The sequence below is a fragment of the Bradysia coprophila genome, unplaced genomic scaffold (assembly GCF_014529535.1).
Source record: "Bradysia coprophila strain Holo2 unplaced genomic scaffold, BU_Bcop_v1 contig_110, whole genome shotgun sequence".
In the NCBI taxonomy this organism is placed as follows: domain Eukaryota; kingdom Metazoa; phylum Arthropoda; class Insecta; order Diptera; family Sciaridae; genus Bradysia; species Bradysia coprophila.
Window position 1 is genome coordinate 434016 of NW_023503387.1, and position 15503 is coordinate 449518.

The 15503-nt window shown below is 35.3% G+C and overlaps 1 protein-coding gene across 2 annotated transcripts in view; it reads right to left on the bottom strand.

The window, feature by feature from the left end:
• Positions 1 to 15503, bottom strand: part of LOC119073038 (potassium voltage-gated channel protein Shaw-like) — a 173350-nt gene that overhangs the window by 124771 nt on the left and 33076 nt on the right. The window lies entirely within an intron of this gene.

Sequence of the window (15503 nt, forward strand, 5' to 3'; positions counted from 1 at the left end):
AATTAAATGGATCAAGAAAATGAAAAAAAAAACATAACGAAAACCGTACAAAAATGTGTATATTATGTTCGAAAAAAGATAGAAATAAAAGTTTCATAATCATACAGTCAAACGGTCAGATCGAGAAACTAGTCCAGAGTCACTTTGAATACAATGCAAACGACTGGAATTTGCCTTGTGGTATCTGCAATAATTGCCGTCTGAAGCTGTATCGATTTAAAAATGGCACATTAAAAACTATCGACCTCCCCGATTTATCACAGTTTCGTGATCGTACCAGATCATTGTTAACCACAGATGGAATGTGCGACTGTTTTATTTGTCAAAGCTTTCGAACGAGCAATGAATTTGTCAAGCACGTCAGTCCAAATATTTCTCCGGACACCACTCAACGATGTAATTTTACTAATTCAAAACTATAAAAATTGGATATACAATGCTCACTTCTTCTTTAGCTGACCAGTCACGGAAATATCTACAATTATCTAGCAATTGTTACGCATCCGTTGGTGTGGGAAAAGCACATACATGTGGTCAGTTGGCGCGCCTCAGCAATCTCATATCCTTAATTGAAAATTCGCTGTCATCTAAAGAACGAGAGCAAGGTATTTCAGCTTTATTGAGAAATAAAGTAAAGGAAGTGACAGAACCTGGATCGAGTCAAGAAATCAGTCTTGCCTCACAGAATGGTAGACCTATGAGAGTTCTTCTGAACCCCACAACTAAACCAGATAATTCGCCTATACTGATCGTCGAAGACATGAGAAAAATGCAAATTAATTATGGATTTACAAGAAATAAAACGCTAGGAATAGCTTCAATGATTCGTGCTTCGGCCAAAAAACGCAAAGCAATTGAACCCCACTTGAAAGAAAAGCTAAAAACAGAACTGCATAGTCTGGACCAGTTCTTTGAAGCCAAGACTTTCGACTTCAAATACACCAAAGGTAAAAGTACAAAAGATATCCGAGAAGATTTTGTTTATTGTAAAGATTTGGGTGGTTTAATCAATTATACAATAGAGAAGAGACAAACGGACCAAGTACATCTTAAGATCGGTGTTGATGGAGGAGGCGGTTTCATTAAAATGTGCTTATCAATTCAGTCAACGGGAAATGATGTGATGGAATCGGAAACAAAACGACAAAAGTATGAAGATGGTCCAGCAGCGAAACGATTTGTAGACACTTGGGGTAAAAAAACTGTTTATCGTCGGTTTGGCCAGTGTCCAAGAAAACTACGACAACGTAAAAACGTTGTGGTCAACAGTAGGATTCAAAAACGTCGAAGGCACTATCGCGGTCGACTTGAAATTGGCCAACATTTTATGTGGTCTTATGTGTCACAGCAGCACTCACCCTTGTACATATTGTGTTGCAGAAAGTGGTAAGCTTCATGATAATGCTGGGTTAAGAACAATTGGTGACATACAAGAAAACTATTCTAATTGGATGAAAACCGGCGGGAAACCGATCACAGCAAAACAATTCATGAATTGTGTTTATGAACCAATAATTTCCAATAATCCGGATGAGCTCATCTTAGACCTTATTCCACCTCCTGAGCTGCACTTGATGCTAGGAATAGTCAACACATTGTTCGACCACATGCTCAAAGAATTCAATGAAGAAACCTTGGCATGGGCTAACTCGTGCCACGTTCAACGCGAAGCTAAAAATGGAGGTCATGGTTTTAACGGGAACGATTGTAAGAAACTATTGAACAAAGTCGACATATTGAGATCCACGTGTTCGCTCAGTTGTTTAAAGTTCGTGAGAGTGCTGGACGATTTCCGGAAAGTTGTTGACTCCTGCTTCGGAGCAGTTCTGGACCCTGAGTTTACAAGCTATACATACCAATTTCAAGAAAGCTATTTAGCATTAGGTGTTTCAGTGACACCAAAGGCACACGCGGTCTTTTTTCATGTACCTCAATTTTGTACAAAGTATAATAAGGCGCTCGGTTTTTACAACGAACAAGCGATGTAATCAATTCATCATGAATTTAAATCGTTTTGGGAAAAGTATGAAGTAAACCAAAATCACAGAGACTATTCACAGCGGCTACTAAAAGCTGTTTGTGAAATTAACACTTTTCATTTGTAAATACAGCCTATATTAAGTCTTATTTCAACCAAATATGAATATTAAACGTAAATATGAGCAGTTCAGTCAAAAAAATCCTTTTTTTCTACTACACTCTTTCAACGTATGAATAAATCGCACCGAGGGCACTTCAAAACTCGTCATACTTCCATGTTTTGAGCTTAAAAACCATTTTTCGGGTCTTACAGAGACGCTACAGTCTTTTACTACTTAAAAATTTTCATAGATACGAACCCATTTCAGTTTAGACCACTCCACATCCTTTTCCGACTATTTTCTCGAAAGTCTCCCGTTAAAATATTTTAAATTTGAGCTTTTCATAATCGTGGGACCTCGACCTTTGATTCCCAAAAAAAAGTTTATGTACATCGACTTGTCGAAAAAAAGTTGTTCAGCCACACTGTGGAAGAGTTGCACGACGATAATACAGTTTACGACAGGTGTACGCGAAATACTATTCGTAAGTTTGTTATTGGCATCCACGTTTACATCTAGCGAATCTAATAAAATGGCGATCTGTGTGACCACCTCAGAGTATACAGCCTTGGTTGTATTCACGTAATATCGTGTTACCAACTTCAAAACGTCAAATGTTCTGAACGTAACAATGTAATATTTATTGTATCAATAATGCCGGGATTTTCAATTTCTGACGCGAAGGATACAAAAAATGGTGCGTTGGGTTTTTATTTTTTATCTGGAAAATCTAGAGCTGGAAAAATAAGGTGTAGTGTACGAAGAAAGTGAATGAACTCCAATGAGTTGTCTCTTTATATTCTCATTGGAAATTTCTAAAGTCAAATTCTTTCGCCAATTGCTATCAGAGTTTTTTTTCCTTCTTACTTACAAACTAACTAAACTAACAAAACCCTGCTGTCTATACACTCATTCATTCAATATTTCCAGGGCGGGACTGGGTACTAAAAAAAGCTCTTCAGGAAGTTTTGTTAAACCCCCGAAAAATTTGAACAACGATTCTTAAGAATTTTCTAGAAAAAACGCTTTCCAGTATATAATATCAAAGCAAAGCAGACCTGGTGAAACGTTTTCAGCGTGTTCTCTCTTAATAAGAGTCGAATTAGAGAAATTCGAAATGGATAAAATTTGAATGCAAACCATTTTATTTTCAAAGGAAAATAATGTTAGAAGTTCCAGTATTGCACATAACTTTACACCTAAGTAATTTTCGAAAAATATTAAATTTATGTTATAGTTAAAAAACGAGCCATCAGAACAGTCGGAGCGTTTGCTGCGACTGAGCCCCGTACAAACCCGTATATCTATTGTGTACGTGACCCTGGTGCATCTGTCACCCTACTTTGACCGTAAGCCTATTGCGCCGGTTAATGTAGTTAAAGTAAAATTATTATATAATGTGTACAGTCGAGGAAATTTAGTTTTCGGGTTTTCCAAAGGTATTAATCTTATTTAACCCACACTTTATCCCACAACAATGGAATCCACAAATTTAAATTTAGTTAACACAACGGTCACAATGACGGCGCTGCAGTCACGATGTCAAAATGTGATATAGGGTGGCTAATTAAATTTTGGTTTTAGCTACATTTTCTCTTGCTTTTTAATTATTACATCAGGCTTCTAAATTAAGAGTACCTTTATGCAATATAAACCGTTTGAGTTTGAAAAAAGATGTTTTGTATCAGTGAACGATATAGGAAAGCGTTCAGTACGTCTCAACAAACAAAAGAACGTAAAACATATTTGTATATTTAGCCACCCTACGTCCGTCATCGCTTCTATTGTCTTCAAAAACATATTGTGTGCTTGTCATGATATGTATCAGAAGTTTGTTTTTTTATGTGTCTCATCTAAAATGCTGGCCAGCAAAATTTTGATCATTAATTTCAACGGCAAAATTGATCTAAATGTTAAAATAATTGTGAATAATAGTGAAGTTAATGTGGTTTTGTTTTCTCTTCATAAAGTAATTTGCATCAGTTCGACGTAAAGTGCGGAGCACCATTAGAAAAAAAACTTGTCGCTGAAGAATGATCAAAAAGTTGCTGGACGCATAGCTACAACTAATGCTTTGCAGGATATAGAATACAAATTAGAGAAACACCAAGAGCCGTACATTTGAAATCTTCACAATCATCATTTCAACTAAAGGCTTTTTTTAACGAAACGGAAGTTCGCCCGCAGACGCGGATCGGAACATCTCATTCGTTTTCGCTAAAGCTCGTAGCCGTCATGAATCAAGATTCCCATGAAGAATCGCCAAAAATAAAAAATCGGCAAGTGATGAAGAAACGCCGGCAAAAACAAAGAATGATAAATTTGTCTTTGTTGCGTTTCTTCACACTTTGGCGATTCTTCGTGGTGATTAAACAAATCCTTGGAAATTTATCCTTTTACGAAATTTATCTAAAAGGCGTTATTTGTTCGAAGCTAGTGAATCTATCCTTTTATAAAAGTTACGAAATGCTGCCTGGTTCGATCCTAAGGAAACTCTTATTTTACGTCAGGTAACGGCATCTTGTTCGATCCTAGGGAATCCATACTTTAACGAAAGATCCCGAGGACACTATCATTTTACGAAAGATAATGTAGAGACATTTCAAAAACGTATTTTTACACTTTGGCGTTTCCTCACACTCTGGTGATTTTTCTCTTCTTCTCTTCACACTCTATCGATTTTTCTTGGCAATTCATCATTATGGTTGATTTGTTAAATCAACAAGAAATATTGCCATAATGTGAAGAAAAACCAAGAAATATCGCCAAAGAGTAAAGAAACTCCAAGGATCATAGAGAATTGAAAATTTGTCTTTATGGCCAAAGCACCTAGCAGGGTAATAGAGGTTTTTACACGTCAAATAGAGTAGTATTTTGATACCAATAATACCATTAGCAGCCCTAATGGTAATTTTGCAATGACATTAAGAAAAAAAAGGTATGGAAATATTCGCATACTTCGATTAAAGTAGTACTCTATTTTTTTCTATTACCCTGCTAGGTGCTTTGTTTTGGCGTTTCTTCACACTTCTGAGACTTTTCTTGATGATTTAACAAATCAACTAAATATGATGAATTGTCAAGAAAAATCGCGAAAGTGTGAAGAAACTCCAAAATATGACAAATCGCCAAATAATACAATATTGTCGATTTGACTATAACTTTTAATTTAGAAAAAGATTGTACGGGACAGTATGTACTGCATATCATATAATTCCTCTCTCTTGTGTTTATCTGTGTTCTACGAAGCCAAAATATAATTTCGGACTACAAGTAAACCGTCTCGACTGCCCAGTAGTTATTTTCCTAAGTTCCTAATGAGTGCAAAAAGGAGGCTATTTCAACATTAGTTAGGAAAGCATAATTTTTATGTGAATGTTTCTGAGGTTTTTCATCTTAATATTTTCATGAAGTTACAAATAATCCACAGAAAATTTTATTATAATAAAATCCTGATATGCGTGTGAGGGCTATAAGTGGACTTAGCACCCCCCTTTTTTTGGCATATAGCTGTGTAATGTATATTGCGAAGACTACAGTTAAAATAGCTGTGTAATTTATATTATAGCTGTGAGCCACATTTCAAATCTATCACGAGAAATAAAAAGATTTTCCGAAACGTTCATGAATTTTGCGGTCACCCATCAAGTACTTACCGCGCCGATTGATGCTTAACCTGAGAATCCGACCGTCATCTATGCTGCTGATGTACTAATTTTGCTTCTGCTTTAACACGTTCTTATTTCGAAGCGTTGCTACGGCAATATAAATCCTGCAGCTATATTATGCGGCACGCAGCCTAATTCAAGTGTGTAGTTTTTATATTTCACTTTTGTGAGTTGTCACTACAAGGATTGTTCTAGGTTCTGAAAGAAAGTGAATTGAAACCGCGCGAAGAATCACGAATTCAATTATTTTCTGTGAAATGACGAGTTTGGTTTTTACGATTTTGCTAATTAACTAATTCGTTTCTAATGCAGTGAAATTTCTGATATTCTCATTCGTCTGTGTTTCTACGGATTCTGACTATATTAAAAAGGTATTCTGATCATCAAGCTTCATTACAATCAGCCAAGATATTTTAGAACAGTTTTTGTTTGTATATTAACATTTAGTCCGACTTGAATGCATGGTCCCATACATTTTCTTATATGCAGCACACAGATATATTTTTGATGCGTCAAATATGCGTTACACAGCTATGATATAGAGTACACAGCTACAATATGCAAATCCTAGCTATAAAATGTGTCCACGGTGCATAATGTAGCTCTGTAATCCATAATATAGTTGTGTAACTCATATTGCATGTAAATAACCAACATTAACAGAATATGCGTTTAGTAGCTATATTATAAAAACTACAGCTATATTATAAGTTACACAGCCTTTATCGAAATTCACGGATTTTCCGTGTACCCTAGAACGAGGTCGGAAATACGTCAAATAAATCAAATAGAAAACAGACTTGGAAATTGTTATTTTGTCTAAAAGGTGATATTAAAATTCTTTGGAAATCGTAACATCAAGCATAACTGCATGAGCAGGCATCTCAGGATTATAAATCAGGAACTTTGAAGTTCGTCATATTCATATTCTTATCTTATTCCTGACCAGATTCTGTTTTCATGATTGAGCTCAATCATGAGCTTCACTTATACAAAGAGTTGAATTTATTTCCTATGCCAAATTGTAATTTGGCGAAAAAGAATGTTCCGAATCTGCGTTTCGTTTAAAAAAAGCCTTTAGTTGAAATGATGATTGTGAAGATTTCAAATGGACGGCTCTTGGTGTTTCTCTAATTTTTATTCTATATCCTGCAAAGCATTAGTTGTAGCTATGCGTCCAGCAACTTTTTGATCATTCTTCAGCGACGAGTTTTTTTTTCTAATGGTGCTCCGCACTTTACGTCGAACTGATGCAAATTACTTTATGAAGAGAAAACAAAACCACATTAACTTCACTATTATTCACAATTATTTTAACATTTAGATCAATTTTGCCGTTGAAATTAATGATCAAAATTTTGCTGGCCAGCATTTTAGATGAGACACATAAATAAACAAACTTCTGATACATATCATGACAATCACACAATATGTTTTTGAAGACAATAGAAGCGATGACGGACGTAGGGTGGCTAAATATACAAATATGTTTTACGTTCTTTTGTTTGTTGAGACGTACTGAACGCTTTCCTATATCGTTCACTGATACAAAACATCTTTTTTCAAACTCAAACGGTTTATATTGCATAAAGGTACTCTTAATTTAGAAGCCTGATGTAATAATTAAAAAGCAAGAGAAAATGTAGCTAAAACCAAAATTTAATTAGCCACCCTATATCACATTTTGACATCGTGACTGCAGCGCCGTCATTGTGACCGTTGTGTTAACTAAATTTAAATTTGTGGATTCCATTGTTGTGGGATAAAGTGTGGGTTAAATAAGATTAATACCTTTGGAAAACCCGAAAACTAAATTTCTTCGACTGTACATCTTAGAAATTGCGCATAGCGCAATTACGAAACACCGTACGACGTTCCTTTCAAATGAAACAAAAATTTCAAATCGCCCTAAAATCCTCAGTCCGAGGACCCAAATTTAATTTTTTTTTTCAACAACATTCTATTTGACCTTCGTCTTCGTTTACCTTCCAAATGAAACAAAAATTACGAAAAACGGATGAAATTTACTCGAGTTATATGTAAAATACACATAGGGCTAGTACCGGCCTTAGTCCAAGGACCCAAATTTCATTTTTTTTTAGCAACATTCTATTCGGCCTTCGATTACCCTCCAAATGAAACAAAAATTATGAAAAACGGATGAAATTTACTCGAGTTATATGTAAAATACACATAGGGCCCTAGTACCGGCCTTAGTCCAAGGACCCAAATTTAATTTTTTTTCAACAACATTCTATTCGGTGTTCGACTACCTTTGAAATGAAACACAAATTAGGAAAAACAGATCAAATTTACTCGACTTATATGCAAAATACACATAGGGTAGCCTTTAACTTCTTAGGCCCTAACTCACGGTCCACTCACCCGATTTTAAAAAACTTTAATTTCCTGGATTGATATTGACAATACCTATCATTTGTTGTGTCATTTACATTTCCATCGTTTATTTTGCCATAAATATCACCAAAAGACCTTAAATCACTTAGGTGGCCCTAACTCACGAAGGGCCGACCCGAATATGCCCATCTTCGAACTTAGCCTCACTATTTCGACTATATTTCAGTAAAATTTTTGAAATCGGATTTGATTTACTCAAGACGTGACAGACAGACGGACAGAAGGACAGACAAAATTTTTATTGCGGATTCGTCATCTATGAACATAGGCAAACACTTTGCCCTTACCGTCTGCTTCGAATTCCATCAATTACACACGGCATCGTAATACTATAAGCCCCTTTGTACTTCGTACGGGGCTAAAAACGATGTTGTAATGAAATATGCATCCGCTTACCTTTTTTTCTGATAAAAAGCAGAAAAGTTACTTTTGAAAATTTAATTAAAAGATTTTGTAATTCCTACGCCAGTTTACTATTTTTAGCTATTAGGTCCGAGTTTCATAATACTGCGAATGTTTAATTTACACACAAACGTCCATCGACATAAAGGAGGAAACAATCTCTTTAAGCAAATAAAACAATTTAATTCCAGAAAGTATTGTTTTCTTTTTGGAATAATCACTTCGGATCTATATACATACACGCTACACACAGCTAACATATACGTTTAACGATGAAACGAATTACACATCAACGAAACTCGAAAATTTGGGATACGAAAATTAGTTTTCATCAAGTTAATTATGGGTGTTAAAAGCAAATAATGAGCAGTGTGCCATCCAATTATTGGATGAAAATAAATGATTAAGTTTGTTTTACCCAATGTTGTTTGAACAAAATCCTTGTTTGTTCCAGAAATTGAGTGTACAATGTGAATGTTACACAGTGTGCAGTGCATCGTGTTTGTCTGATTGAATATCAAGGCAGTCCGGTAATTGTACCGTTATCAGACGTATCTATGTTAGGAAACTAATAACCGATTCCCAACTTAGCGGGAGATAGTGCTACGATTTTGATTATAAGATCCGTTTGCGATTTTGTCGAGACTAGACTTCTAGCGACCTTGAAATATTTAAATTCGATGCCCTTCTGAGTAAGACATTCATTATAGTCTTCATGTGAACTAATGCTATTCTTACACATACTATACTAGCATACTACCTCTAATCACCTCTAATGACACATTTTGTACAAGGAAAATGTCACTTTGTGGTTTATTGTGAATGACACGGAGCGAAATTCCTCAACACCTCAATCACGCATAGTAATCGGTCGGATGAACGAAAGAAAAGACAAAAGAGGGCTCGAATGTAAAAAAAAATCGTTTTACCCAAGTTGTCTTAGACGCTTTCTGTTCGAGAGCTACGCAACGACTGAAGAATTGTTCTGCCTGGCTGCCTATATATAACTCGAATATTTTATTTACAGTTGAGTAAACTGTAAACATCACAGACATTAATTGTATACTAAGCTGTTTGTGAATTTCGTTGACAAATGGTTCTCAAAAACTATTTTCAATGATTTTCCGAGGATTTCTTTCGGTCGTATGTGAACCGAACCGAAGTGTCAAACGTTTTAAAACAAAATAGTTTCGAATCAAATATTTACGCACGGATGATATTGGTATGTAGCAGATGCTTTATGTATGACGTATGTGTTTTTGCATCAAAATCATTGATCTTTTGACTAGAATTGCGTTAATTTGTGGTGACGTTACAGTAGCTAAAATCTTATTGCTAACACGTAAGTAAATGGTGGCGTTACGCACACGATGTGTTTCCAAACACGCCTCGCTAGTATCGGTAATCTCACATCTAGTGCGCAGATCAACTCCATTTACTAACTAGTTAGCAAAATTGATATTTTACCCAGCATTTCTCTGCCAAAATTATTACATGATCAAGTACACCGAAATATCTTAAGTATATTTCGTATATCTTTTATAAATCTGTATGAGTTTGACAACTGTCACCTGAAAAAAAATACATTTTTTACGCGACGGATTTTGATCAAAATTGCGAGAGTGTCGCGAGTGGAATCCGGCAAGGTAATTAGTTTTTCAATCGGTCCAATATTTACCGAGCGATAAGACTTTGCAATTTACAAAAAAAACTATTTCCAAAGTCTTATCACTCGACAATATTTACAACGATTGAAAAACGTATTACCTTGTATGACTCCACTCGCTACACACTCGCAACTTTGTTTGATCAAGATCTGTAGTAGCAAGCTTGGTGTTTTAATGCTAAAAACCTTCAAACGAAGCCACAACGAATTATACATGTACATTTTCTATAATGTTTTGAGGACATTGTTCGTATAAAGTCAGTGTTTTGAGGACATTACTAAATTTGAGGACGGACCTCAAAAATATTTCTTCTTTTTTCTTCCTGAAGCACGCTTTGAGGACTTTAATTGTTTTCTGATTTTTATTTCAGACGTTTACAAAAAAGTTTGAATAGTTTTCTTAGCCAACTTTACTAACAACACCAATGAAGTACAGCCTATGATTTTTCACATCCACAATAAAAACTCAATATTAATAGGTAAAGGTAATTCAACCTATTAATCGTTTCGGTTTTGCAAAACAAAATTTCACCATTTATGCATTATTGTCACACAGGTATCCCATTTAGAAACCCACTAAACAGGCCTCTGTTTCACATAAAAGTTACCGGTTTCTCATCCCAGACACCATTGGGTTCTATTAAAAGTGAAGGTATCCCGTTTAGGATACCGTAATTTTCATTCAATATTGCGATATCCCACAAAATATGTCGTTTTTCGTAAACGTTAGTGGTTTCTCTTCTCAAACAGCATTATGTTCTGTTAAAAGTGTAGGTATCCCATTTAGGATACCGTCACTTTCATCGAATATTTCCGGCAACCCACTAAATAGGTCTCGGTTTTGCATGAAAGTTACCGGTATTCCATCAAAGACATTATAGTTTTCTGTTAAAAGTGTAGGTATCCCATTTAGGATACAGTCAAATTCATTAAATATTTCCGGTAACCCATTAAATAGGTCTCGGTTTCGCATAAAAGTAACCGGTATCCCATCCCAGACACCATTGGGCTCTATTAAAAGTAAAGGTATCCCATTTAGGACACCGTCACTTTCATCGAATATTTCCGGTAACTCACTAAATAGGTCTCGGTTTCGCATAAAAGTAACCGGTATCCCATCCCAAACATTATAGTTTTCTGTTAAAAGTGAAGGTATCCCATTTAGGATACCGTCACTTTCATAAAAAATTTACGGTATCCCATTAAATAAGTCTCTGTTTCTCATAAAAGTTACCGGTATACCATCCTAGACATCATAGTTTTCTGTTAAAAGTAAAGGTATCCCATTTATGATACCGTCACTTTCATCGAATATTTCCAGTAACCCACTTAATAGGTCTCGGTTTCGCATAAAAGTAACCGGTATCCCATCCCAAACATTATAGTTTTCTGTTAAAAGTGAAGGTATCCCATTTAGGATACCGTCACTTTTATATAAAATTTACGGTATCCCATTAAATAGATCTCTGTTTCTCATAAAAGTTACCGGTATCACATCAAAGACATCATAGTTTTCTGTTAAAAGTAAAGGTATCCCATTTATGATACCGTCACTTTCATCGAATATTTCCGGTAACCCACTTAATAGGTCTCGGTTTCGCATAAAAGTAACCGGTATCCCATCCCAAACATTATAGTTTTCTGTTAAAAGTGAAGGTATCCCATTTAGGATACCGTCACTTTTATATAAAATTTACGGTATCCCATTAAATAGATCTCTGTTTCTCATAAAAGTTACCGGTATCCCATCAAAGACATCATAGTTTTCTGTTAAAAGTAAAGGTATCCCATTTATGATACCGTCACTTTCATCGAATATTTCCGGTAACCCACTTAATAGGTCTCGGTTTCGCATAAAAGTAACCGGTATCCCATCCCAAACATTATAGTTTTCTGTTAAAAGTGAAGGTATCCCATTTAGGATACCGTCACTTTTATATAAAATTTACGGTATCCCATTAAATAAATCTCTGTTTCTCATAAAAGTTACCGGTATCCCATCAAAGACATTATAGTTTTCTGTTAAAAGTGAAGGTATCACATTTAGGATACCGTCACTTTCATAAAAAAATTACGGTATCCCATTAAATAAGTCTCTGTTTCTCATAAAAGTTACCGGTATCCCATCAAAGACATTATAGTTTTCTGTTAAAAGTGTAGGTATCCCATTTAGGATACCGTCAAATTCATTAAATATTTCCGGTAACCCACTAAATAGGTCTTGGTTTCGCATAAAAGTAACCGGTATCCTATCAAAGACATTATAGTTTTCTGTTAAAAGTGTAGGTATCCCATTTAGGATACCGTCAAATTCATTAAATATTTCCGGTAACCCACTAAATAGGTCTCGGTTTCACATGAAAGTTACCGGTATCCCATCAAAGACATTATAGTTTTCTGTTAAAAGTGTCGGTATCCCATTTATGATACCGTCACTTTCATCGAATATTTCCGGTAACCCACTTAATAGGTCTCGGTTTCGCATAAAAGTAACCGGTATCCCATCCCAAACATTATAGTTTTCTGTTAAAAGTGAAGGTATCCCATTTAGGATACCGTCACTTTTATATAAAATTTACGGTATCCCATTAAATAGATCTCTGTTTCTCATAAAAGTAACCGGTATCCCATCCCAAACATTATAGTTTTCTGTTAAAAGTGAAGGTATCCCATTTAGGATACCGTCACTTTTATATAAAATTTACGGTATCCCATTAAATAAGTCTCTGTTTCTCATAAAAGTTACCGGTATCCCATCAAAGACATCACAGTTTTGTGTTAAAAGGGAAGGTATCCCATTTAGAATACTGTAACTTCATATAAAATGTACGGTAACCCACTAAATAGGTCTCGGTTTCGCATAAAAGTAACCGGTATCCCATCCCAGACATTATAGTTTTCTGTTAAAAGTTAACGTATCCCATTTAGGATACCGTCACTTTCATCGAATATTTCCGGTAACCTACTAAAATAGGTCTCGGTTTCGAATAAAAGTAACCGGTATCCCATCCTAGACATCATTGTGTTCTGTAAAAAATGAAGGTAACCGTCACTTTCTTATAAAATCCCATTAAATATTGACATGGAAATTATAAGTAATTTATACTATGGAAATTTTCGAGCGAAATGGCTGTCATTAATTTAGAGTATCAATAATGCCGCAAGTGTGTATCGCTAAGAATTATATACAATATCTCTCAGATAATCCAGGCGTGTTCTTATCGAACTGACAAAATACCAAATATTTTTTAGAAGCGATTATTCATTTCGAAAAAATCAGTATCAATCGAAGTTTTTATAGATAATCGGTAAATATCGACTGATAATTGGCAAATATCGACAGATAATCAGTAAATTTTAACTGATATTTAGTAGCCAAATATATCGACTGATGATTCGATCAATATCGACTGATGATAAGTCATTATTTATCGATTATTGATAAAACTTTCGATTAATATTGTATCGATTATTTGGAAATTTTATCATCCATGGATAATATTTTTTAGTGAACATGCCCAAGTAATCGCATAGAAAATTTTAACAATATCCGAGTAGCCAACGCACTCCGAGTTGCAAATGTTTCGGTTTAAGTGACAGTATCAAGTTACGGCAGCAACCTTTGAACATTGTTTGTAAGTGCGAGTGCTTGGAATTTAACCAAAAAATACGGTGGTGAAAAATTTAATAAAAATGGAAAAATTTCTTCGTGATTGTGGCCTCGAATCGGATATCGATTTGGTGCAATGTAAGCCTGAAATATATAGCTCTGTAGCTTGAAATACATTTTTTTAAATTCCTTGTTTAACAGACCATAAGCTTGAAATGGATCAGCTGGATGAGCTCAGTGAAAAAGATATGGAGGAACTATTTCCGCAACTAGGATCACGGCTAAAGTTTAAAAAGGCCATTCTCGAACGAGCAAGTGGTAAAGGATCCAATGGAAAGAAAAGAGGAGGTTCCATGGTGAGTTGTTTTATCAAAATGACACGCAAATTTCACAGAAAAAATGGTTTCATGGCGGCAACTTGGTTATAAGTTGGTTTACATCATACGCAAAACAGATCCATACCCTAGTAAAAATAAATGAATCAAAAGCACGAAAAGAGACGTCTCACAGTCTCAAATCCTTTGTATTGTGAGACGTGAGACGTCTCTTTTCGAGCTTTTGACTTTTATTTTTACTAGGGTAATCTCAATGCGAAGCTTTTGCCAGCAATATTTACTTTTGGTAATGTCGCTGTGTTCGACGATTTGAACAAACTTAACACGCAAAACAAGAGTAAGCACGGGTGTAGCACTAATCACGCTATTCACATATATTTTTTGTCAATTTTTTTGGTGTGAGAGCAAGAGACGTTATAATGGTAATTAATAGACAGAACAAATTCACTAAAGACATGGGTGAGTTGCAATATACTGTCTCCTCAAATTGAACGTATAATTTTGTTATGAGAACTGCGTCGCTTTAGGTACTAAACTGTCCGTTATTATACCAGTTAGAACGATATATTTCCTTGACAAATTATGCTATGCTGATGACCCATTTATATTTCAAAAACACACTTGAAAGACAGTACATTGATGAAACTGTTTCTTGTCCACCTATTACGGATATACTGGGGTTGTCCACCTATTACGGAAATACTGGGATAATTCGGTCATCTCCCATATGTAACATCATAAAAATGCTGATCTAGTGGGTGCGTGGGTCGAAATTTATAAATATTTGCTGGCGTAATATGTGCACGCTCCCTTCTTCATTCGCCGTTTTAAATGTTGTTGTTAATTTCATAAAATTTTACACGTAATTCGGAAAACGTTATTTACTTGTTTAAGATGGCATCGCAATCACCTCCACCAAAAAAGCCGAAACAAGAAATCAATCAGCCAAGACAAGAAACCGTCCGCACCAAAAAGACGACGTCCACTGCCGCATCTAAACCAAAACGGGATAGAGTCTCTAGCCTACTAAAAGTAAGTTTGGTGTTAAACCCTTCTTCGGCCTTAAAAAATATTTCACTTTCTTAAAGGACGACAAAAGTGTAGCAGAGCTTTACCAGTTGGGCGTAAATGTTTTGAAAGATGCAAAATTGTTTTCAGTGGAACACGTAGGTCACTTCAGATGGAATATCATGCAGAGAACTTACAAATAATTTCTTATTTCAGGGCTTTCTGCCCGGTGTCGTAATTAATTCCGGATGGAAAATGATTAACTTTGCCACTCGGGGTCTGATCTGTCCAATATGTCTGAATTTCAATGGACTA